Here is a 25,885-nt window from a genome sequence, read left to right on the forward strand (position 1 = left end):
TCTTACCATATGTTATGGCATGCTGTGATGATGAACAGCGACGAGCAGCCAAAGCCTCAAGGCAGGGAGGCTTTTGTAAAGCAAGACTTGTAGAATGTAACATGTGAAAGTAAAGCCCATAGCAGAGCTCCCTCCTCAGCACACGGGGAGCAGACAGGAAGCTTTTGCCTCACCTTCCTCAATAGCCTGCAGCCACATCTCCCCAGGTCAGTCTTAAGGACAACAAAACTCTGGTCTTCAAGGTGGACACGCTACTAGGTGCTCCAAAGCCATGGTGCCTCACTCTCGGGTGGGTCCCGAGGAGAACAAAGCTCTGGTTCTAATCCTAACCCTAACCCTGTCCCAGGACTTTGACCCTGAACCTAAACCCTGATCCCTACCCTGATCCCTAATTCTGATCCTTACTTTGACCCTAACTTTGATCTTGACCCTGACCATGACCCCACCTCAAACCATACTTCTGGCCCTGACTCTGAGCATAATCCCTGTTATTATGTTTACAATCTATCTCTAGTCTTACCCTCTAGTGGTAAATAGCTGTACCCAAATGCACTTTTAAATTATTTAACTTCTTTTCCTTGAATTCTCTAAGGACATCCTAAAGGAAATGTCATTATGTATTTTGTAGTCCCTCTGAGTGGCATGGCTTCAGATAAGTTCTAATACTTTGCAAGACATAAAAGGTTTGGAGAGTGACAGCACTGGGCTGTTTGGGATGCATGTTGGCATTCATGATAGTCATTGGTGCTGTTCTCCAAATATTTTCAGTTCACTTTTTATGAATGCATTCTTACTGTTCCATCCCACCTACTTAAATTTTCACATGGCCACATGACTGTTTTTTTTTTTCTTTGCCAATGGAGGTGAGAAGAAAATAACATGTGACTTTTTCAGGAGAAATTTCCAAGAAACAGAGTTCTATTCCACATGCTTTTCTCTCTTTTCTGTAGCAATGAGGATCTTATAGATGGTCCCTCCTTCCGTCTGGATTCCTGTGTTAGGATGATACAGCACAGAGCTACCTCTCACCTGACCCATGATGAGATGTATATAAATGAGGAAGAAGATTTTTGAGCCACTGAAATTTGGAGGTTGTCTGTCACCACAGTTTAACCTAGCTCCCATTGACTGATGCAAGGCTGAAGAATGAGTCCAAACTGGATCTGGACAAGACATGTGAAGAGCACTCCAGGTTGAGTAAAATTCAAGTGTTTTCTCAAGATAACAGTGAGCACGACATGTTATTGGGTGGGTGTGGGATAAATAAGGTATATCAGGTGAGAATAGTGAGAAACTCAACTTTAAAAGATGGTGCTGATTTGGACTGTGGAGAGATTCAAATGCCCTGCTTAGCATTTGAGATTGTGATGGTTGAACAAACTAATTAAAAGCCCTAAATGAAGACTTGGGATAAATATCTGAGGGTGTCTAATATCCCAATTTTTCATCCTAGAATCGGCAGAGTCCTTGACCCCATTCTAGTGAGACTTCCAAAAGAAAAAAGACCTACATTTCTTCAACAACCCACATTGAGAGACTTTCCTGCACTTTTGACCTGTGGCTAACACTCCTCACCTTTCATTCTGTCATCAGCATTTTGGGGAAACATCTTTAACTCTCTATGATTTACAGGTTATTAAGTGGCCTTTATAATTCCCTCCAGAGGTGGAAAGGACTAATGATGATGGTGTCTCAGCTCACAGCAGCAAGCAGGCATGTGTGCTCAGCAGTCACGTGGCTCATCTGCTAGGAGCTTACTAAATACGATATTCTACAATGTTGCTTAACACAAGGGGAGACGCTCCTGACTCAGAGGGTTTAATTGCTTGCCTACTTCTTTTTCTGCGCTCTTGGGCTCCTAAAATGAAAAGAACCCTGGGGTTATAAAATGAGTCAAAGGGGTGCCAGCCGTATCACAGCAAAATAGATTCCTAAAAAATCCCTGGCCTAAGATGACAGCCTTGGCTGGATAAGTTTGAATGTGCTGATAGCGCACATGAGAGAGTGAAGGTGGTTGAAATGTTCATATTAAAGAATTTCCACCCAGATTGCAAGAAAAGAGAGAGGAATGGAGATGGCAGCATGAGTCCCTACAATAAAAGCAGATGTTTTGAGATCACTTATATCTGTTCTGACAAAAATTAAAGACAGAAACCAAAGTTTAGCCTGAGGCTAAAATTAATTGGGCAATAAGCCAGAGGCACATATGACATAGACAGATTTAAACATTTCTCCCTTATATTAATAGAAATACTAAACTTACAAATAAATTGATTCCAAATAAAACAAATATTCAAAAAATTTGATGAATAAACACTGGGATCTACAGTAGTATTTGAAGGAGATCTCACAAACAGATTTGGTTTTTGAAGGTTAGAACTGATGGTCTAGAGAATTCATTGCATTCCAGAGAGAGAAAGGAGGAATTTCTTGGGTTCCTTCAGGAATGAGTCTAGCTTTGCCTCATCTTTGTTTCAACTATGGATACGGTGAAGAAAACATGATGATTTCACCAATTTAAGGTGCAAAAAGTCACTGGGTTCTCTAAGAAGCCTGGGATTCTTCTGCTGGAAAAATAAGTTTGTTGAGAAAAAATGAGTTGAGGAGGCTGTTACTGAAGTGAAGCAGAATTGTTTTTACATAATCTGCTCATTACCCACTCTGTAGTGTGGATAAAAATTATTCAAGCAAAAGTCCTCTTACTGTTCCTGGAATGCAGTGGATAGAGAACAGATTAGTTTTTTCCCCTCAGAACACAACCACAAGAAACATTCTACCTCAGATGAGATATTGCCTAATTATTTTCAAAAGACAGTGAAAAATGATGGATGTAAATGTTTGCTACAAAATAAATACATGCTAGAAACAGAAGCATCTGGGTCACAGTTATATTAGAGCTACCTGTGTTCCCCTGTCACTGAGATTAAAAAAATGTCCAATACAATCATTCACAGCATGGGAGAGGGGAAGGTGAAGGATGGAAAGGCCGGTCATAAAAGGATCAGAATTTCAGTCCATAAGGAAGTGGCTTTGTGCATTGTCTGTTGCTGTGTGCAAGGTGAAGGCTGGGGCAAGAAAACGTGCAGTAACAAGGGCTCCTTTGTCCATCTCACCTCTCTAGATACCAGGTTGCAGACATGTTGCATTTTAATTGAAAGGTTGATATAATTTTTTTAAAAGAACACTTGCAGTGTTTGAAGTGACAAAGGCTGCTGTGACAAAAAAGCAGGGAAAGGGATTTTTTTTTTAAAGCAAACAACAACAACAAAAACCCCACAAAAAAGCAAACAACAAATAAACAAAAAACAGAGGAGGAAGTTGGCTGTGACTACTTCCAGGAAGGGACTCAAAGAGGCAATTGGAAATTTTATTCGCTTTGCAACTGTGGGTTTTCCAGCCTGCTTCCTTTCTAAAGTATATTACTTTGTTTTTGGTTCATGAAGTTATCCCTTTCTGTTTTCTGGAACAGCTACATATTTTCTTTATCTATCGTCTATCTACCTGCCTATCATCTATCTATTTACTATCTATCTTTTCTACCTTTCACTATCAAGAGCTTGGGTCAAGCAGGATAGAATTGCAGTGTATGTTCCCTCTACCATTTAAAACAAGAACTCTCGTAGGCATTCTCCATCATATCACAAACCTGAGCTTTCTAAAACAGGGTGTGGCAAACTACCATGCATGGGCCATGTCTGACGCAGTCTGCATTTGTAAGTAAAGTTGTACTGGGACATAGCCACATATATGTGTTATATGACATCTCTGGCTGTTTTCATGGTACAATGGAAGAGATAAATCATTAACAGAGAGACCATATGGCTTGGAAAACTTAAAATGTTTAACATTTAGCCCTTTGCAGAAAATATTTTCTGACTCTTGTTTTAAAAGATCTTTGTTTAGAATGCTACCTATTGCCTTCTGGATAGAATCACAACTCTTTATCACAATAGACACAGCTTGAACCCTGCTTCTATATCCAGCCTCATCTATTATTTCCGCTTCTCCTTATTTTCCTAGTGGCCATGCTGATGGATTGTCAGCTTCCCAGATGTGCAAGAATCTCTCGTCCCTTCCTGACATTCTCATGCTCTCCCTCTGACTCTAGAGAACTTTCTGTCCCATCTCTCATGACAAATCCCTTCTTCAGCCCCTTTGCTCCTTCCTTAAGGATACTCATTTGGCTCTATTTTGGGTGACATGCTCCTTCTGCATCTCCCAGAGCCATCCTGTGTCTGTCAGCTACTGCATTTCTTTGCATCTCTGTGTCATATATCACCAAATCTGCCTAAGCTTTCATCAGTCACTGCATGACAACTTCAGACTCCACCAGCATTGTCCCCACTAACCACCAGGCTTAGACATTTGTCCAGTATGCTCAGGGTTGTGGGGTAGTAGCAGTAACCAGCCGGGGAGCATCATCTCTTACACCAGAATCAAATCTGTAGATCTCTGCCATTCATAAGTATTTGGAGTTTAAAATTAGCATAAAGATTTTCCTTAAAATAAGAACAAATGGCTTGAATAGGCTTTTGAAATGTATGATTTTTCCTCTGGTTCATTTCGGTGTTCAGTATTCAGACATGAATCTAAACACAACTCTGCTCTTAGTAGCTGTGTGACCCTGGGAAAGTCGCTCAATCTCCCTCCGCTAAATTGTGTTGTATGAATAACGAGAAGAGAGTTGTTATTTGTATTTAGTGAATAATAACAAACAAAAAGCATTTAGCTTTCTGGAACCTGGCATGTAGTAGATCCTCATGAAATACCAGCTCTGTTGATAAAACTAGACAAAAAGGAGCTTTCAAAGTCAACAACAACATCATGCAGTGAAGGACATAGATGAGAAGCTGCTGCTGCAGCCTGGAGCTCCTGGGGGCCCATTTTGTCCGTGATTTAGCAGGAATGCACTACCTTTCCATGAGGAGACACTGCCCACAGAAACCAAGGCCATTCTTTGAAGACAAACATGTTGTAATAGTGTTTACATTGTGTAATTGTATAATATAAATAATTATTAATAATGTAAAATTGTTTACATTATTATGTTACGACTATTGTACAGACCTTTACACCTAGATATTCTGAAGTTGGTGGTCTGTGAGTGGCATTGAGTGATGACTGACACACTCTGACCTGGGATAGAACAACACATGCCCCTGCAGTTTGCTGAATTTCAGGGCATCACCACCTTTTTTCAAGAGTGTGTTTTCCTATCCTCTAGAGTTTTGCCCACTTAAGCAATGGTTTTGCTGTAATAAAGAATTACACTATTTATCAAAATGTTACTTTGGAGAATAAAGTTTTCTTAAACTATCAGGCCCATAACTAATGCCAATGGCTCCAAGGATGAGAAGGTAAAAAAGCCTTTTTTTTTTTTTTTTTTTTTTTTTGGGCCAAGAGAAAAAAATCACATTTCAAACTGTCTCCTGCTAGTCACTGGAAAATTAGAAGTGAACACATTCCCCTCCCAGCCCAATCACAGCTACTAAATAACCAAGATCTCCTGCAGGTGCCTTGGCTTTGTGAGCCTGGAGTTGCTGGCTGGTACTGGGCAGCAGGCAGCAGAGCTGGTCCCATTTCTCCATGCTTTCCCCATGCTGTGGGGGACACAGGCACATTGAGTAACCTGGGTCCTGGCCTGGTGCTGGCTGGGAAGCTATTTGATGTCAGGCTCATAGTGGACTTCTGAGTTGAAAAGAGTATGGGTCACCCAGCCCCACTTACTCATTTTACAAAGAATGAAAATGGGGCTCTATTCCAGACACGAGAGTACACATTGTAAGACTGTGCAGGCTTGCTGCACTTGTATCCACTCAGCATACACTTACTGAGTGCCAAGTGTCTCCAGCATGAGAGGGGCTCTAGTCCCCGGGGTCCCACCCTCCACAGACAACAGCAGCACTTCGAGGGACAGAGATGCAAAGAACAAGGTGGGGGCCCTTCTGTTGGAGAGGCAGCTAGGGAGGGTCCTTAGAAGAAGTGACAGCTGAGCTGTTCTCTGAAGGGTAAAGCTGAATTACTTGAAGTTTAGGACAAAGGAGTGTCTGGGGAAGTGGAGCCTATGAGCCAAAAGCATAATGACTTGTCCAGAGAAGTGTAACAAGCTCCATATTGTTTCTATGCCAAATTTGAACAGGAATCAACATAGGAAAGAGCAGGATCCCAGAGCCAGGGCCTTGGATTTCACCCGCTGGCAACGGGAATGTTCACTGGGAATTTTGGGGGTCAAAACATGAAAGTGTTTTCTCTTAGCTCCAATTCTCTCTGTCTCTTTCTGTCCCTCTCTCTCTCCCTTATCTTTAATTTTTGTATTATCCTGAGAAAACACAGATGTGTCAGACATGGGGATTAGCAGCTTGCCTCTTTCTGGATGACTTCAGGGGAGCACTTTGGCCTATGTGAGCTTATTTACAATAATTCAAGAATCTTGCAAAAAAAAAAAAGTCACGGTAGCAGAGATTAGAAAATCTCCTAGTATTTCTTCTGACACTTTGAATTTATGATTAATATGTTTAATCTTCATCTTCTGAAAAGTCACCAGGTGCACAGTGAGACCATAAAGGTGTTCTGTTTCTGTGGTTTGTGTCTTCAACAGTCGGTGGTTTTGCAGCAACAGCATTGCAAGTGGGTTTTAGGCTGATGATGCTCAACAGTGGACAATTCTCTTCACCTGCCTGGGCCCCACTGCCCACCCTTCCATACAGTGCAGGGTCACAGCTGAGCTCTCCAAGACACCTTGCAGGATCTCAGCTTCTGAACTGTCAAGTGTCTTCTAGATGAAGGCTTAGTCTCATAGCCTTTGTGGCTTCCTCCAGGTAACACTTGGTTTTTTGACCTAACCCTGGTATTTGTGTGACACAAGTGTGAATGTGCTCCCTGTGGCAGCCCTGAGGAAGGATTCAGTCATTATAGATGCTGAAAGGCAAATGCAGTGTGCTTTTTTCCATCATCTCCAGTCCTGTATTATTTTTACACATCAGCCCATTTGAAAAAGAAAACAAAAAAGCCTCCTGTTAGAATTAAATCCCTTCTGGAGATAATGGGTATTTTTAAAATCTTTAATTTTATTTATAGTCACATTTGCTCTCAGTGCTGGCCAGGATCCACTAGAGGGCAGACAAACCCGTGTGTATTTGTGTGGTGCTGGCTGAGTGGTAATAAGACCAGTGCCTGCCAGGATCCACTGGGGGCAGAGACACCCGCGTGTATTTGTGTGGTGCTTGCTGAGTGGTAATAAGAACAGTGCCTGCCAGCATCCACTAGAGGGCAGGCACACCCGTTTGTATTTGTGTGGCACTTGCTGAGTGGTAATAAGAACAGTGCCTGCCAGCATCCACTAGAGGGCAGGCACACCGTTTGTATTTGTGTGGCACTTGCTGAGTAGTAATAACAGTGCCTGCCAGCATCCACTAGAGGGCAGAGACACCCCTGTGTATTTGTGCGGCACATGCTGAGTGGTAATAAGAACAGTGCCTGCCAGCATCCACTAGAGGGCAGACACACCCGTATATGGTGCTTGCTGAGTGGTAATAAAAACAGACACCCTGCCCTGCTGGAGTCAACTTCCAGTGCCCAGGCCAGCGGCAGCAAGTAAGAAAACCTCGGTTTCCATATCTGCATCAGCTACACAGTGCTCGCACACAGGAGACATCAGCCAGTTTTCTCAGTTAAAGAGACAGAAACAAAATGTGTCCTCACTACTTTTTGAATGTACCATGTTATCTAATGTTTTAACTTAATTGAATGAATAAACTCCTTATGCATCTGGACACATGCATGGAAAATTCACAAACAAAAAAACACAAAATAGAATATTTTGCCAAAAGAAAATGTCTTTGATACGTAAATTTCACTTTTTTCTATCTTTTAGTGATTTTAAAGTAATGAAATTGAGAAGTCTGTGCCTGTAAAAGACTTTTTAAAGAGCATGGTATTTCTCCATTTTGAAAAAAAAGGGCAAAATATCTTCTACTGTAGATAGAAGTTAATTGGCTGAGAGTAATAAACAGAAGATTAAGAAATGACTTTATCCCCTGCTATTTTGTCAAGGGCTACAGTGAATTACGCACCCTGGCTTGGGTTTGCACACTACGTGCTGAAAGCCAGCAGTCACGCAGGCCATGCTCTCCCACACTTAGAAAAAAAGCCCATGAGAAAGAGCTCCATCAAGTTCACACAGAATGACCTCCAGCAAGACCTGGAAAATGCTCAGTTTCACAAAATACCTGTGTCCAAATCCTTTCAGCGCACAGCTCTGGCATCAGGTTCCTGTGAGGACAGACCCCGAGATGGATTTCTGGTTGGAGGCTGCTGCCAGAGGAGACAATGTGGCCACAGATGGCTCATGCTGCTCCCATGCTGCAGGGACCAGTGACTTGGGGGTCCTGCTCACTGTCCTGTTGGGGAGCTGCAGAGATTCACCCCAGCTGAGTGGACTCTGCTGTGTCTCCTGTCAAGAAGCTCCTCAGTTTACCTTGGTTTTTCCTTTTTAAAACTCTCTGGTGTATTCCTCTCCAGTGGGGGCTGCATCTCACCTTAGAAGAAAATATTTTCCAGCTGGGCGATGCGGCTCACGCCTGGAATCCCAGCACTTTGGGAGGCCGAGGTGGGCGGATCATGAGGTCAGGAGATCGAGACCATCCTGGCTAACATGGTGAAACCCTGTTTCTACTAAAAAGATAAAAAATTAGTCTGGTGTGGTGGCGGACACCTGTAGTCCCAGTTACTTGGAAAGCTGAGGCAGGATGTTGGCTCCCTACAAGCTCTATCTCCTGGGTTCATGCCATTCTCCTGCCTCAGCCTCCCAAGTAGCTGGGACTACAGGTGCCTGCCACCACGCCTAGCTAATTTTTGATATTTTTAGTAGAGACGGGGTTTCATCGTGTTAGCCAGGATGGTCTCGATTTTCTGTCCTCTTGATCCGCCCACCTTGGCTTCTCAAAGTGCTGAGATTACTTTGAGATTGTGTACCTTAGAGCTGGTGGGGGCCTAGCCTCTTGATCCACCACGCCTGGCACACGTTTGTCTTCTTTTGAGAAGTGCCTCTTCATGTCCTTGGCCCACTTTTTAATGGGGTTGTTTTTCTCTTATAAATTTGTTTAAGTTCCTTATAGATGCTGTATTAGACCTTTGTCAGATGCATAGTTTGTAAATATTTTCTCCTATTCCATAAGTTGCCTGTTTACTTTGTTGGTAGTTTCTTTTGCTGTACAGAAGCTCTTTAGTTTAATTAGATCCCACTTGTCAATTTTTGCTTTCCTTGCTATTGCTTTTGGTGTCTTTGTCACGAAATCTTTGCCTCTTCTTATGTCCAGGATGGTATTGCCTAGGTTGTCTTCCAGGGTTTTTGTATTTTTGGGTTTTCCACTTAAGTCTTTAATCCATCCTGAGTTGATTTTTGTGTATGGTGTAAGAAAGGGGTCCAGCCTCAATCTTCAGCACATGGCTAGCCAGTTATCCCAGCACCATTAATTGAATAGGGAGTCTTATCCCCATTGCTTGTTTTTGTCAGAAAAGCTGTGTTTCTAAGGCTTTGCCCAACATACTTTTAACTTTTGACACATCTTTTCCCCAGTCAATAGACTGCAGGAAATGGGACAGGATTCTTGGAAATAAAGAGCTGACCTGGCCAGGCGTGGTGGCTCATGCCTGTAATCCCAGCACTTTGGGAGGCTGAGGCGGGCGGATCACAAGGTCAGGAGATTGAGACCACCCTGTGAACGGTGAAACCCTGTCTCTACTAAAAATACAAAAAATTAGCCGGGCGTGGTGGCAGACGCCTCTAGTCCCAGCTACTCTGGAGGCTGAGGCGGGAGAATGGTATGAACCCGGGAGGCGGAGCTTGCAGTGATCGGAGATTGCGCCACTGCACTCCAGCCTGGGCCACAGGCGAGACTCCATCTCAAAAAAAAAAAAAGAAAGAGCTGACCCTGAGACAACACAGGTGAACACTTCTTATACTCCTGCATAAGAAGTAAACAAAATGTGTGTCTTTCATTCAATATTAAACAATGATAGACTGAGTATGTAAGCATGTTACCATCACAGGTATGGAAGTGCCTAACTATGACTCAAATTGTAGAGCCTCAGATTTTAGATCTGGAAGAGCCAAGGGTTTTAATCCATGCTGGGAGAGACTCAAGGTTACTCTGGAGAAACACGCAGTTTGGGGAGGCTGGAGACTGAGGGGTGGGCTCCCATTCCCCAGCTCCTTCAATGAGTCTGATCTGTTTTATAAATCAGTTTTTGGAAAATGATTCAAACAAGTCAACCCAATTCCCTATTATTTGGTCAAAGCCATCAGCCCTCAGGCTTCTTGCCACTGCAACTGTGGGCTCCCACTCTCCTCCTCCTCTCCTGCTAAGGTTAGGGCGGCCAAAGACCTTCTCTTGCTGGGGAGAGAGGTTAGGGAGGGACCATTTTTTGATTATTTGAGGGTGTGGTTCAGTTGTAAACAGTGTAAGTTTTAGAATTTGTGTTATTGTGATGGTGATGACCAACTGCAAAATATTTCCCATTTGTCTTGCAATAACAAGAGCATGTATTTTACGCAATTGAAGTTTTTGGATCCTACTTATTTACTTTATTAAGAATAGTGACATTTGAGCAGAGAAGAGTTCTAATTTTGCATCAGAGTCAAAAGTGAAAATGAAAGGAACTGACCCATGAAGGAATAGGTATGAGCTGTTTACTTCATTCCTGCCTGTCCTGGTTGATGTTCAGCTCTGGCCCCACATCCCACTTTCAAATGCGGTGGATGCCTCACCTAGGAAAGGCCCTCCCTACGCTGGCTCCCTCTGCTCACCCGACTGTAGTTACTTCTCTTAATCCCCCATGAACGCTGTTTTCTAAGTTGGGTGTGTTTCCTGTAATAAAAAGGTATTGTTGCACCACTTATTGAGGACTTTTTGGATGCCATGCTAAGCATTTCATAGTCACGAGCTCATTGTACAAACTACCCTTTATAACACTCCTATGAATTTATATTCCCATACGAATTGGTCTGAGGAAGTGGCATGCTGGAGAGATTAAGCAATTAAATGACAGCATACAGTTAATTACTGAGAGGATTTGGGTTTGGACTTGGATCTGTAATTCAAACACTCATGTCTATAATCATAAGTGTTGCCATATCATTTGCACTAGGATTTAGAATCTCTGCTGGCAGGCCTGGGAAGGCACATTGTAACCAATAAGAGGTAAATGCCACATTTAGTTCTGCACACAGTGCAGAACCATTGCACTGCCTCTCAGAGAATGCCAGGGGCTCCTGTGTTTGTCTCAGTGTCTCCAGCTTGAATTGCTTCACCCCTGGCTCTCGGCAATGCTGCTCCTCTCTCCCGCATGGATCACCTGTTCCTGGAATTCCTTTCTCCCATTTCTTAGGTTGCCACTTTACTGTAGCTTCCTGATCTAAGGTAAAGCTTTGATGCTGTGCATATCCAAAAATGCCTGTGCACTATTCTCACACTAGGTTGACGGTTTAGTTGGGTTTAAAATATATATATTTCTCTCAGAATGTGAAGGCCAAATTTCATTTTCTTATTATATCTAGAATTTCAGTGAAAAACTTCAGTGCTATTTTCATTCTTGATTCTTTGCAGGTGATCTTTTTCTTTCACCTCTCTGGAAGCTTTTCAGATCTTTATCTCTGATGTTATCAAATTTCACAATAATGTGTTTAGTGTAGAAGAACTTTGAAATTCATTTTGAGGGGAACTCAATAGATCTTTTAAACCTGAAAATCATAAACTTTATTTCTGGAAAATGTTCTTGATTTTTAAGTTGAGATATAATTCACATACTACATTTTACTCATGTAAAGTGTTCAATTTAGCACTTTCTGGAAGTAGCACAGACTTCACCACTACTTAATTCTAACATATTTTCAGCACCCAAGAAAGAAACTGCATTTTCCATTTTTTCCTCCTCCAAACTCTGGCAATCATTCCTTTTTGAGGCTGAGTAATATTCCATTGTGTGGAAATACTTCATGTTATTTATTCGCTCATCAGTTGGTGGACATTTGGGTTGTTTCTACTTTTTGGCTATTATGGATAATGCTGCTCTACAAGTTTTTGTGTGGACATATGTTTTTAATTCTCTTCAGTATGAAGACTTGAATAGAATTGATAGATCAAAGAGTAATTCTATGTCTTACTTTTTGAGGAACTGCCAGATTGTTTTCCAAAGCAGCTGTACCATTTAAATCCCATTGATTTCTTTTCTGACATTTTTATTGTTTCCGTCTGCTTTTATTTTTTTCTTTTTGTGAAATTCTATTTTAAACTCTGAAGATGAATCAGGAAAATCAAAGCAGCTTCTTCAACAAATTACAAGAAAATGATATACAGGAGATACAAGGGAAATGTATAAATTATATAGACTTAAAAACACATCAGCTAATCACAATGTATGAATTTTATTTGGGAATATAGACGGAACAGAATTGCCCATGTGTTTCTTGTTGTTCTGAAGGGTTATAGATATATAGGGGTTTGTTATATTCATGTTTATTTACATATATGTTTAAAATTCTCCATATAAGGGTTTTAAAAATTCCATTGGAAGCCTTATGTTTTAAAATGTACTCAGATTTTGTTTTAATCAGGGATATTAAGACCTGCAGACATGGAAGTGACTGTCTTATTCATACTCACAGATTCCTAGAAATAGGAGGCACAGGGACGCCCCAGGCAGAGGCAGGAGAGGGGAAGGCACGGGCAGGATCCTCTGCTGTGGTCTCTGTGGGACAGCAAGGGCAGGCAGGGCAGGCAGGCTTAGGCTGTCCAGCGTTAATAGCTTCAGCAGGCTCTGGGGCATAGGGGCCATTTCTAGTTGCCTAGTACCTCACCCTGTGGTGATTAAGGAAGGGCGGTATTGTCTCCTACAGTATCAGAGCCAGATAAAGTAGGTGGTTAGGAGTATGGGTTCTGAATTGGTAGTTTAATTGGCTGGCCCTGGGAAAGGCAATCTTTTCCCAGTAAACACCAGATGCTAGAGCATCAAGAAAACATAAAATAAGAAAATATAATTAATGCATTCTGTGTGTACAGATGGAGTCTTCTTTTGCTTCCCCAAAAGAAGAGCCCACAGGAGCCTGGCACTGCTGGACCTGAGGAAACCCTGAAAATGTTGGTATCTGCAGATCCTCTCCAAAAAGAGGTCGCCAGTCTCCTAAGACTGCAAGCTGACCCCAGCATTCTGGGAGCCAAGAGGGAGAAAGAGTCTGCAGATCTCCCTGCTCAGTAAACTGGCTTTCACTAAATACTGTCTTTGCATAAGCAGCATTATCCAGTGTCCTGGAGCTTAGAAAAGTTCTGTTTCAATATCTGAAGAAAATAAATTGTTTCTTTTTCCGATGTCAGGGAGGAGCATTTGACTGCCAGTGTGGACTGAGGGGTCTTGGGATCACAGTCTTCCCAATGTGCTTTGAACCGACCCTCTGTGTCTGCCTCACCATCTCCTCAGCTTGCCTAGATACTTGGGAACCCTAACACAAGCCCTTCTAGGAGTCTGTGGTGTGGCTTAGCTGCCTCTGTAGGCATCCCTTGGGGTTAAACATTTTCCACTCTGCTAAGTCAGTGCCATCTGTTCTTTGGCTTCATCTTCCGAAGACCCTGAGCCCTTCCCCACCCTCCTTGCCCCACCCTCCACACCAACTGCGTGGCGCCCTTGAGGCCATAGGGTTTCTACCATAGGATTTTTATATTGAGTGCTCTCATTCCAAGCAACTGTGAGAGATTTCTATAGCAGCGCCTCCGGGTTCCTGTCAAATTAAATTGTAGTTGAGTGTTGGGTGCTATTTAAGAAACATCCCCCTTTCTCCTTCCTAACAGAGCCTTGAATTATTCAGTCACATGGTTTGAAACATGGGGTGGGTCCTGGTTGACTTAACCAGCACTGTCTCACCCCGTGTCACAGTTATTGGTTCCAAAGTGGGTGCATAACTGAGGCTCATGCCAGGTGCCACACAGCACTCCCTTGGTCCCCCTAATGGACTTGGGGATGGGCAAGGGTCTGAGTTGTTCCAATTAGAGTCAAATACAAGTTGTGCTAGGTTGTTAGGAACAAGAGTGTGCTTGTTCATGTTCCCTCTTTGGTGAAGAATGCAACCTCAGAAATTGTTCCTGAAGATTTTGCCACACGCAGAATTATTCTGACTTCACTGAAGGCAGAGCAGAAAATTGGGAAGAGACAGTCCTGGTAGCATCCATGAGCTTCTGTGCTCAGATTCACCCTGAAGCCTGGCCTGCTTCTGAACTACCCACCTGAGTCAATAAATTCCCTTGTATTTAAAGTCAAATTGAGCTGGATTTTTAGTTACTTGCACCTGCAGGTGTTCTGTGAAGCTGGTACTGTGAGTCTGCATCTGAGAATATTTACAGTGTTTCTCTCATGGTTGAGTCAATCATTTCAAGGATGCTCTGAGGGTAAAAAGAACGATCAATTGTGAAGCAGTGAATTGTGCTGCCAGGCACAATTCATTGGACAATAGAAAGCCTCATTTCCTGGGCAGTAGAAAGTTTCATTGTACATAAATTAATATCTTGTTTCTGTCTCAACCTCTTATTTTTTCATATGCAAAGGAGGTAAGGAAATCCAAATAAGTCCAGCAGCTAATATGCCTCTCAGACATGATCCAAAACAGAATTGAATTATGTAAGCCTTGTTAAAATTCATCATCATCATTCATATTTCTGAATATTTAAATTAGAAATTCTGAAAAAGTAGTTTGTTTCAGAGGTAGTTTGTATGTATGTAGGTATATTTTCAGGATCAAAAGTTTATTTTTTATTATCTAATTGAGTTTAATTTACATATAATAAAATTTAGTAATTTTAAGTGTACAAATCAATGCATTTTGACAAATATACATATTGTCATGTACACAACACTACCATTAAAATACATTTCATTACCCCCAAAATTCCCTTGCATGCTGCTGTAGTCAGTGACCCCTGCCCCACACCTCAGCTCCTGGCAGTTGCTTTCTTTCACTCTAGTTTTGTCTGTCTTAGAATATGATACAGGCCACGTGCAATGACTCAAGTCTGTAATCCTAGCACTAGATTGAGAAGCGGGGTTCACTTGAGCCCAGGAACTTGAGATCAGCCTGGGCAACATGGCAAAACCCCATCTCTAAAAAAAAAAAAAAAAGAAAAATACACACACACACAAATTAGCCAGGTGTGGTGGCACACCACTTTGGTCCCAACCCCTTTGGTCCCAGATATTCAGGAGGCTGAAGAATCACCTGAGCCTGGGAGGTCAAGGCTGCGGTGATCTGTGATCACATCACTGCACTCCAGCCTTGGTGATAGAGTGAGATGTTATCTCAAAAAAGAAGTATTTGATATAAATGGAATCATATAGAATATTCTCCTATACTAGTTTCTTTCATGTATTCTAATGCCTTTGAGATATGTCCATGTGGTTTCCAGTGTATATGTCATTCTTATGTTGGGCAGTAACCATTGTAGGAATATATTACAGCTTATCTATTCTTTGGTGATAGGCTATTATAAAAATATTTGGCTATGAAGAAGAAAGTTGTTATGAATACTTACATTCAGGCCTTTGTGTCAACAGATTTTCACTTCTCTTGGTTGAAAACTTAGGAGGAGGGACGGAGCAAGATGGCCGAATAGGAACAGCTCCAGTCTCCAACTCCCAGCGCGAGCGACACAGAAGACCCGTGATTTCTGCATTTTCAACTGAGGTACTGGGTTCATCTCACTGGGGAGTGCCGGACGATCGGTGCTGGTCAGCTGCTGCAGCCCGACCAGCGAGAGCTGAAGCAGGGTGAGGCATTGCCTCACCTGGGAAGCGCAAGGGGGAAGGGAGTCCCTTTTCCTAGCCAGGGGAACTGAGACACAACACCTGGAAAATCAGGTAACTCCCACCCCAATACTGCGCTTTAAGCAAACAGGCATACCAGGAGATCATATCCCACACCTGGCCGGGAGGGTCCCACACCCACGGAGCCTCCCTCATTGCTAGCACAGCAGTCTGTGATCTACCAGCAAGGCAGCAGCGAGGCTGGGGGAGGGGCGCCCGCCATTGCTGAGGCTTAAGTAGGTAAACAAAGCTGCTGGGAAGCTCGAACTGGGTGGAGCTCACAGCAGCTCAAGGAAACCTGCCTGTCTCTGTAGACTCCACCTCTGGGGACAGGGCAATAACAAACACAGCCGAAACCTCTGCAGACGCAAAGGACTCTGTCTGACAGCTTTGAAGAGAGCAGTGGATCTCCCAACACGGAGGTTGAGATCTGAGAAGGGACAGACTCCCTGCTCAAGTGGGTCCCTGACCCCTGAGTAGCCTAACTGGGAGACATCCCCCACTAGGGGCAGTCTGACACCCCACACCTCACAGGGTGGAGTACACCCCTGAGAGGAAGCTTCCAAAGCAAGAATCAGACAGGTACACTTGCTGTTCAGAAATATTCTATCTTCTGCTGCCTCTGCTGCTGATACCCAGGCAAACAGGGTCTGGAGTGGACCTCAAGCAATCTCCAACAGACCTACAGCTGAGGGTCCTGACTGTTAGAAGGAAAACTATCAAACAGGAAGGACACCTACACCAAAACCCCATCAGTACATCACCATCATCAAAGACCAGAGGCAGATAAAACCACAAAGATGGGGAAAAAGCAGGGCAGAAAAGCTGGAAATTCAAAAAATAAGAGCGCATCTCCCCCGGCAAAGGAGCGCAGCTCATCGCCAGCAATGGATCAAAGCTGGACAGAGAATGACTTTGACGAGATGAGAGAAGAAGGCTTCAGTCCATCAAATTTCTCAGAGCTAAAGGAGGAATTACGTACCCAGCGCAAAGAAACTAAAAATCTTGAAAAAAAAGTGGAAGAATTGATGGCTAGAGTAATTAATGCAGAGAAGGTCATAAACGAAATGAAAGAGATGAAAACCATGACACAAGATATACGTCACAAATGCACAAGCTTCAGTAACCGACTCGATCAACTGGAAGAAAGAGTATCTGCGATTGAGGATCAAATGAATGAAATGAAGCGAGAAGAGAAACCAAAAGAAAAAAGAACAAAAAGAAATGAACAAAGCCTGCAAGAAGTATGGGATTATGTAAAAAGACCAAATCTACGTCTGATTGGGGTGCCTGAAAGTGAGGGGGAAAATGGAACCAAGTTGGAAAACACTCTATAGGATATCATCCAGGAGAACTTCCCCAACCTAGTAGGGCAGGCCAACATTCAAATCCAGGAAATACAGAGAATGCCACAAAGATACTCCTCCAGAAGAGCAACTCCAAGACACATAATTGCCAGATTCACCAAAGTTGAAATGAAGGAAAAAATCTTAAGGGCAGCCAGAGAGAAAAGTCGGGTTACCCACAAAGGGAAGCCCATCAGACTAACAGCAGATCTCTTGGCAGAAACTCTCCAAGCCAGAAGAGAGTGGGGGCCAATATTCAACATTCTTAAAGAAAAGAATTTTCAACCCAGAATTTCATATCCAGCCAAACTAAGTTTCATAAGTAAAGGGGAAATAAAATCCTTTACAGATAAGCAAATGCTTAGAGATTTTGTCACCACTAGGCCTGCCTTACAAGAGACCCTGAAGGAAGCACTAAACATGGAAAGGAACAACCGGTACCAACCATTGCAAAAACATGCCAAAAGGTAAAGACCATCGAGGCTAGGAAGAAACTGCATCAACTAACGAGCAAAATAACCAGTTAATATCATAATGGCAGGATCAAGTTCACACATAACAATCTTAACCTTAAATGTAAATGGACTAAATGCTCCAATTAAAAGACACAGACTGGCAAACTGGATAAAGAGTCAAGACCCATCAGTCTGCTGTATTCAGGAGACCCATCTCACACGCAGAGACATACATAGGCTCAAAATAAAGGGATGGAGGAAGATTTACCAAGCAAATGGAGAACAAAAAAAAGCGGGGGTTGCAATACTAGTCTCTGATAAAACACACTTTAAACCATCAAAGATCAAAAGAGACAAAGAAGGCCATTACATAATGGTAAAGGGATCAATTCAACGGGAAGAGCTAACTATCCTAAATATATATGCACCCAATACAGGAGCACCCAGATTCATAAAGCAAGTCCTTAGAGACTTACAAAGAGACTTAGACTCCCATACAATAATAATGGGAGACTTCAACACTCCACTGTCAACATTAGACAGATCAACGAGACAGAAAGTTAACAAGGATATCCAGGAATTGAACTCATCTCTGCAGCAAGCAGACCTAATAGACATCTATAGAACTCTCCACCCCAAATCAACAGAATATACATTCTTCTCAGCACCACATCGTACTTACTCCAAAATCGACCACGTAATTGGAAGTAAAGCACTCCTCAGCAAATGTACAAGAACAGAAATTATAACAAACTGTCTCTCAGACCACAGTGCAATCAAACTAGAACTCAGGACTAAGAAACTCAATCAAAACCGCTCAACTACATGGAAACTGAACAACCTGCTCCTGAATGACTACTGGGTACATCACGAAATGAAGGCAGAAATAAAGATGTTCTTTGAAACCAATGAGAACAAAGATACAACATACCAGAATCTCTGGGACACATTTAAAGCAGTGTGTAGAGGGAAATTTATAGCACTAAATGCCCACAAGAGAAAGCAGGAAAGATCTAAAATTGACACTCTAACATCACAATTAAAAGAACTAGAGAAGCAAGAGCAAACACATTCAAAAGCTAGCAGAAGGCTAGAAATAATTAAGATCAGAGCAGAACTGAAGGAGATAGAGACACAAAAAACTCTCCAAAAAATCAATGAATCCAGGAGTTGGTTTTTTGAAAAGATCAACAAAATTGACAGACCACTAGCAAGACTAATAAAGAAGAAAAGAGAGAAGAATCAAATCGACGCAATTAAAAATGATAAAGGGGATATCACCACCGACCCCACAGAAATACAAACTACCATCAGAGAATACTATAAACACCTCTACGCAAATAAACTGGAAAATCTAGAAGAAATGGATAATTTCCTGGACACTTACACTCTTCCAAGACTAAACCAGGAAGAAGTTGAATCCCTGAATAGACCAATAGCAGGCTCTGAAATTGAGGCAATAATTAATAGCCTACCAACCAAAAAAAGTCCAGGACCAGATGGATTCACAGCGGAATTCTACCAGAGGTACAAGGAGGAGTTGGTACCATTCCTTCTGAAACTATTCCAATCAATAGAAAAAGAGGGAATCCTCCCTAACTCATTTGATGAGGCCAACATCATCCTGATACCAAAGCCTGGCAGAGACACAACAAAAAAAGAGAATTTTAGACCAATATCCCTGATGAATATCGATGCAAAAATCCTCAATAAAATACTGGCAAACCGGATTCAGCAACACATCAAAAAGCTTATCCACCATGATCAAGTGGGCTTCATCCCTGGGATGCAAGGCTGGTTCAACATTCGCAAATCAATAAACATAATCCAGCATATAAACAGAACCAAAGACAAGAACCACATGATTATCTCAATAGATGCAGAAAAGGCTTTTGACAAAATTCAACAGCCCTTCATGCTAAAAACGCTCAATAAATTCGGTATTGATGGAACGTACCTCAAAATAATAAGAGCTATTTATGACAAACCCACAGCCAATATCATACTGAATGGGCAAAAACTGGAAAAATTCCCTTTGAAAACTGGCACAAGACAGGGATGCCCTCTCTCACCACTCCTATTCAACATAGTGTTGGAAGTTCTGGCTAGGGCAATTAGGCAAGAGAAAGAAATCAAGGGTATTCAGTTAGGAAAAGAAGAAGTCAGACTGTCCCTGTTTGCAGATGACATGATTGTATATTTAGAAAACCCCATTGTCTCAGCCCAAAATCTCCTTAAGCTGATAAGCAACTTCAGCAAACTCTCAGGATACAAAATTAATGTGCAAAAATCACAAGCATTCTTATACACCAGTAACAGACAAACAGAGAGCCACATCAGGAATGAACTTCCATTCACAATTGCTTCAAAGAGAATAAAATACCTAGGAATCCAACTGACAAGGGATGTAAAGGACCTCTTCAAGGAGAACTACAAACCACTGCTCAGTGAAATCAAAGAGGACACAAACAAATGGAAGAACATACCATGCTCATGGATAGGAAGAATCAATATCGTGAAAATGGCCATACTGCCCAAGGTAATTTATAGATTCAATGCCATCCCCATCAAGCTACCAATGAGTTTCTTCACAGAATTGGAAAAAACTGCTTTAAAGTTCATATGGAACCAAAAAAGAGCCCGCATCTCCAAGACAATCCTAAGTCAAAAGAACAAAGCTGGAGGCATCACGCTACCTGACTTCAAACTATACTACAAGGCTACAGTAACCAAAACAGCATGGTACTGGTACCAAAACAGAGATATAGACCAATGGAACAGAACAGAGTCCTCAGAAATAATACCACACATCTACAGCCATCTGATCTTTGACAAACCTGAGAGAAACAAGAAATGGGGAAAGGATTCCCTATTTAATAAATGGTGCTGGGAAAATTGGCTAGCCATAAGTAGAAAGCTGAAACTGGATCCTTTCCTTACTCCTTATACGAAAATTAATTCAAGATGGATTAGAGACTTAAATGTTAGACCTAATACCATAAAAATCCTAGAGGAAAACCTAGGTAGTACCATTCAGGACATAGGCATGGGCAAAGACTTCATGTCTAAAACACCAAAAGCAACGGCAGCAAAAGCCAAAATTGACAAATGGGATCTCATTAAATTAAAGAGCTTCTGCACAGCAAAAGAAACTACCATCAGAGTGAACAGGCAACCTACAGAATGGGAGAAAATTTTTGCAATCTACTCATCTGACAAAGGGCTAATATCCAGAACCTACAAAGAACTCAAACAAATTTACAAGAAAAAAACAAACAACCCCATCAAAAAGTGGGCAAAGGATATGAACAGACATTTCTCAAAAGAAGACATTCATACAGCCAACAGACACATGAAAAAATGCTCATCATCACTGGCCATCAGAGAAATGCAAATCAAAACCACAATGAGATACCATCTCACACCAGTTAGAATGGCGATCATTAAAAAGTCAGGAAACAACAGGTGCTGGAGAGGATGTGGAGAAATAGGAACACTTTTACACTGTTGGTGGGATTGTAAACTAGTTCAACCATTATGGAAAACAGTATGGCGATTCCTCAAGGATCTAGAACTAGATGTACCATATGACCCAGCCATCCCATTACTGGGTATATACCCAAAGGATTATAAATTATGCTGCTATAAAGACACATGCACACGTATGTTTATTGCAGCACTATTCACAATAGCAAAGACTTGGAATCAACCCAAATGTCCATCAGTGACACATTGGATTAAGAAAAAAATGTGGCACATATACACCATGGAATACTATGCAGCCATCAAAAAGGATGAGTTTGTGTCCTTTGTAGGGACATGGATGCAGCTGGAAACCATCATTCTTAGCAAACTATCACAAGAACAGAAAACCAAACACCGCATGTTCTCACTCATAGGTGGGAACTGAACAATGAGATCACTTGGACTCAGGAAGGGGAACATCACACACAGGGGCCTATCATGGGGAGGGGGGGGGGGGAGGGATTGCATTGGGAGTTATACCTGATGTAAATGATGAGTTGATGGGTGCAGCACACCAACATGGCACAAGTATACATATGTAACAAACCTGCACGTTATGCACATGTACCCTACAACTTAAAGTACAATAATAATAAATTAATTTTTTTAAAAAAAGAAAACTTAGGAGGAATTATTATTTTTTTAAGTTATGGATTTTTAAATGATTGTCAGTTGTCAGTTACTTTTAAAAAATGTAAATTCTTAAATTTAAAAGTTTAGGATGTCTGACTACCCTGACAAAAACAAGCAATGGGGAAAGGATTTCCTATTTAATACATGGTGTTGGGAAAACCGGCTAGCCATATGCAGAAAACTGAAACTAGACCCCTTCCTTACACCTTATACAAAAATTAACTCAAGATCGATTAAAGACTTAAACATAAGACCTAAAACCATAAAAATCCTAGAAGAAAACCTAGGCAATATCATTCAGGACATAGGCATGGCCAAAGACTTCATGACTAAAACGCCAAAAGCAATGACAACAAAAGCCAAAATTTACAAATGGGATCTAATTAAACTAAAGGGCTTCTGCACAGCAAAAGAAACTCTCATCAGAGTGAACAGGCAACCTACAGAATGGGAGAAAATGTTTGCAATCTATCCATCGGACAAAGGGCTAATATCCAAAATCTACAAGGAACTTAAACAAATTTATAAGGAGAAAAAAAAACCATCAAGAAGTGGGTGAAGGATATGAACAGACACTTCTCAAAAGAAGACATTTATGTGGCAAACAAACATATAAACAAAAGCTCATCATTACTGGTCATTAGAGAAATGCAAATCAAAACCACAATAAGATACCAACTCATGCTAGTTAGAATGGCAATCATTTAAAAGTCAGGAAACAACGGATGCTGGAGAGGATGTGGAGAAATAGGAACGTTTTTACACTGTTGATGAGAGTGTAAATTAGTTCAACCATTGTGGAAGACAGTGTGGCAATTCCTCAAGGATCTAGAACCAGAAATACCATTTGATCCAGCAATCCCATTACTGGGTATATACCCAAAGGATTATAAATCATTCTACTATAAAGACACATGCACACATATGTTTACTGCAGCACTATTCACAATAGCAAAGACTGGGAACCAACCCAAATGCCCATCAATAATAGACTGAATAAAGAAAATGTGGCACATATACATCATGGAATACTATGCAGTCATAAAAAAGGATGAGTTCATGTCCTTTGCAGGGACATGATGAAGCTGGACACCATCATTCTTGGCAAACTAACACAGGAACGGAAAAGTAAACACCGCATGTTCTCACTCTTAAGTGGGAGTTGAACAATGAGAACACATGGACACAGGGAGGGCAACATCACACACGGGGGCCTGTTGCAGGGTCGGAGCCTAGGGGAAGGATGGCATTAGGAGAAATACCTAACATAGATGACAGGTTGACAGGTACAGCAAACCACCATGGCACGTGTATACCTGTGTAACAAACCTGCACGTTCTGCTCATGTATCCCAGAACTTAAAGTATAAAAAAAAAACAAAAGTCACAGGATGTTTGTGATAGTATCTATTACACTGATGTTGACATCACACATGGTTGACTATTTGGAGACTCCAAGTGAAATTTCTTGCAGTTCTCAGTACCAGGAAAATATGTATTTCTGGATAAAAACTCAAAAATTTTAGAAAAACATCCAAGTTTCATAGTCTAGAGCTCTAACACTGGAATCTTCCAAATTTAAGGATTAATGATTTACCTAAATCTAAAAATAGTAGGTTGCGGATGTATTTAAACAGTGTGCCTAGGTAGTATGCTTATATATTAAGATTAAAATGGTCTTCTAAAGTTTATTAATTCTAACATAACCTTTATTGTTTCATGTAGACATACCTTTCTGATTCCCAGGATAATTTAAACAATTAATTCTAAGCAACTATTAACTTAGTTCTAGATTGGGATATCTATTTATGCATTTGAAGCTTTAGATATGTATTTCAAATCAGAAATGTGTGCTGGTCATGGAAAGTTGTGACTTAGAGCCTCAGGTAAGTTTTTTTTCATGTGAACATACTGCTTCCAATTGTTGTTATGCCCAGAGCAGACAATTAATAGATACCCTTGGAACTGAATGAGTGATTAACTGCAAATATCACAATACATCTTCTTAGCGGGCATGATAATTAGACACATTTAGTCCTTGCTGTGACCTAAGAAAGGAATTCTTTTCATTAAATGTTTAATGTCTCACCCTGTTCATACAGCCGGAGTTACTGATTCAGTTTGATGTGAATTCAGTCTCATAAAAGACCCATCATTATAACCTGCACTTATGCTTCCTATAGTATTGGAACTTCCAACTTGTATACAAAATAGATATGCTTCATATTCTTAAAAACCACAAGAAATCTCCCTTTATTCATAATAAACACAGAATTAGGTATTCTATTAAACTGAACAATAGAACTCACTGGGAGTGACCGCATAAACTATATCACGAATTGTCCAAGTGTCTGGAGAGGTCAGTGGGCCATTTCGCTCCACGCTGTGCCATGAGCCAACCACGAGGGTTGTCAGTGACTCACTTCATGGGTCACCCAGGGCACGTGGTGCTGAGGCTGTCAAAGAGCAAGACGGGGCTACATCTAAACTCAGGCCTCTGCTAAGTGTCCGAACTCAGGCAAGATGCTAAGGACTTTAGAGACGTTTCCTTTTCTATGACTGGGGTTATAACACTCATCCTGTCAGGTTCTCGTGTGCGTTGACAAGGCTGGCACGTGACACACCAGGGGCACAGCTGGACGGGAACCTTCTTCCTCAGACATCAGGGTCCTCATGAGCATCAACAAAATAAAGAGAGCAGGAGAGCAGGAGAGCAGGGGAGCAGGGGAGCAGGGGAGCAGGGCATCTCCAACTGTGTCGGGACTGCAGCAGGGACTCAGCAACAATCAGTCTCTTTCTCTTGTTTCATCCAAATCATATATTTAAAAAATAGGTGGGGTTATCATGGATGTTTATATTGATTCCTGGGATCAGACAAATATACCTTTCCTTGTCATGCTGTTTTCTCTTCCCAGATGGTTTGAAGAGCTTCGTTTTGGACTTGATATTCCTGGAGTGCATTCTTTTTTCTAATTAGTTCAGTCTCGACCCTGAGCCATCACCCCTCCAGAGTAGCAGGACATTCCACTCCACCATTGTTGGGGTGCCACAATTTCACTACTAATCGAAGGCTCCTTGGTTGCTGAAAAATGAGAGATGTACCTCTAATAATGAGTCTAGATTGTCACTGCTCACTTCCTCATTTTCCAATTCCACAGGGGGCCCCCCAAAGCCCAGAAGGTCTCATTTTGGACGTCTTATAGACCATGGGAACCAGAAAACACTGGGAACCCTAGGGCCAGCACCCACCTTATTTGCACCCTGTCTCTGTTTCCATCACCCTCTAGGTATTGCCACAGAGCAGTGTTGGGACCCACTGGAGATCTGACTGCTCCCAGTCTGGGAAACTGCCTTCTCTCCCTCCACTGATATCATATTTCTACTTTCCACCCCACAGAAATCCTTGAATGAATCACAAAAGGGATTGGTACTTACCTGGTGTGAAGCAGAGCTGAGCCAAAGGATGAAGCAATATTGCAATGGACTCTGTCATTGATATCACTAGTTCGCAAATCTGTTACCACTATGGTCAAATTTTTATATTCACTTTAAAATTATAACTCATCTGCTCATTGTATTCAAGGCAACATCTACCCTAAAATGTACTCAGGCATTAATTTATGCTTTTCTGTTTACAAATGAGAATTCATAAGCAAATTGAGGTAGCAATTACATTGAGGTAGCAATTACAAAACTGAAGGCAAAACAGAAGACATATACACATACATCAGTGAAACAAAACAAAGAGCCCAGAAACACACTGAAATACAGCCAGCTGATCTCTGACAAAGGAGTAAAGGCAATTCAATGGAGAGAGGAGAGTCTTTTTAACAAACGGTGCTGGAACAAATGGACATCCATGTGCAAAAAAAAAAAAAAAGAATCTATAAACAGACCTTACACCTTTTACAAAAGTTAATGCAAAGTAGATATTAGATCAATATATTAAATGCAAAATTCTCAAACTCCTAGAAGATAACATAAGGAAAAACTCTAGATAACCTCGGATTTGGTGATTCTTTTAGATACAACAGCAAAAGCATTATCCATGAAGAAAAATATTGGAAAGTTGAACTTTAACATA

The 25,885-nt window shown here is 41.5% G+C and overlaps 1 long non-coding RNA gene and 1 pseudogene across 1 annotated transcript; one reads left to right on the forward strand and one right to left on the reverse strand.

Moving 5' to 3' along the window:
- Positions 1 to 25,885, forward strand: part of LOC126947931 (zinc finger protein 669-like) — a 133,709-nt pseudogene that overhangs the window by 59,682 nt on the left and 48,142 nt on the right.
- LOC126947948 (uncharacterized) lies at positions 2,107 to 5,387 on the reverse strand. The gene is made up of 3 exons (XR_007723271.1): positions 4,915 to 5,387; positions 3,114 to 3,212; positions 2,107 to 2,708 (listed from the first exon to the last, which is right to left on the reverse strand). It is a non-coding gene; the product is annotated as an uncharacterized LOC126947948 (long non-coding RNA).

Source organism: Macaca thibetana, chromosome 2 (assembly GCF_024542745.1).
Source record: "Macaca thibetana thibetana isolate TM-01 chromosome 2, ASM2454274v1, whole genome shotgun sequence".
In the NCBI taxonomy this organism is placed as follows: domain Eukaryota; kingdom Metazoa; phylum Chordata; class Mammalia; order Primates; family Cercopithecidae; genus Macaca; species Macaca thibetana.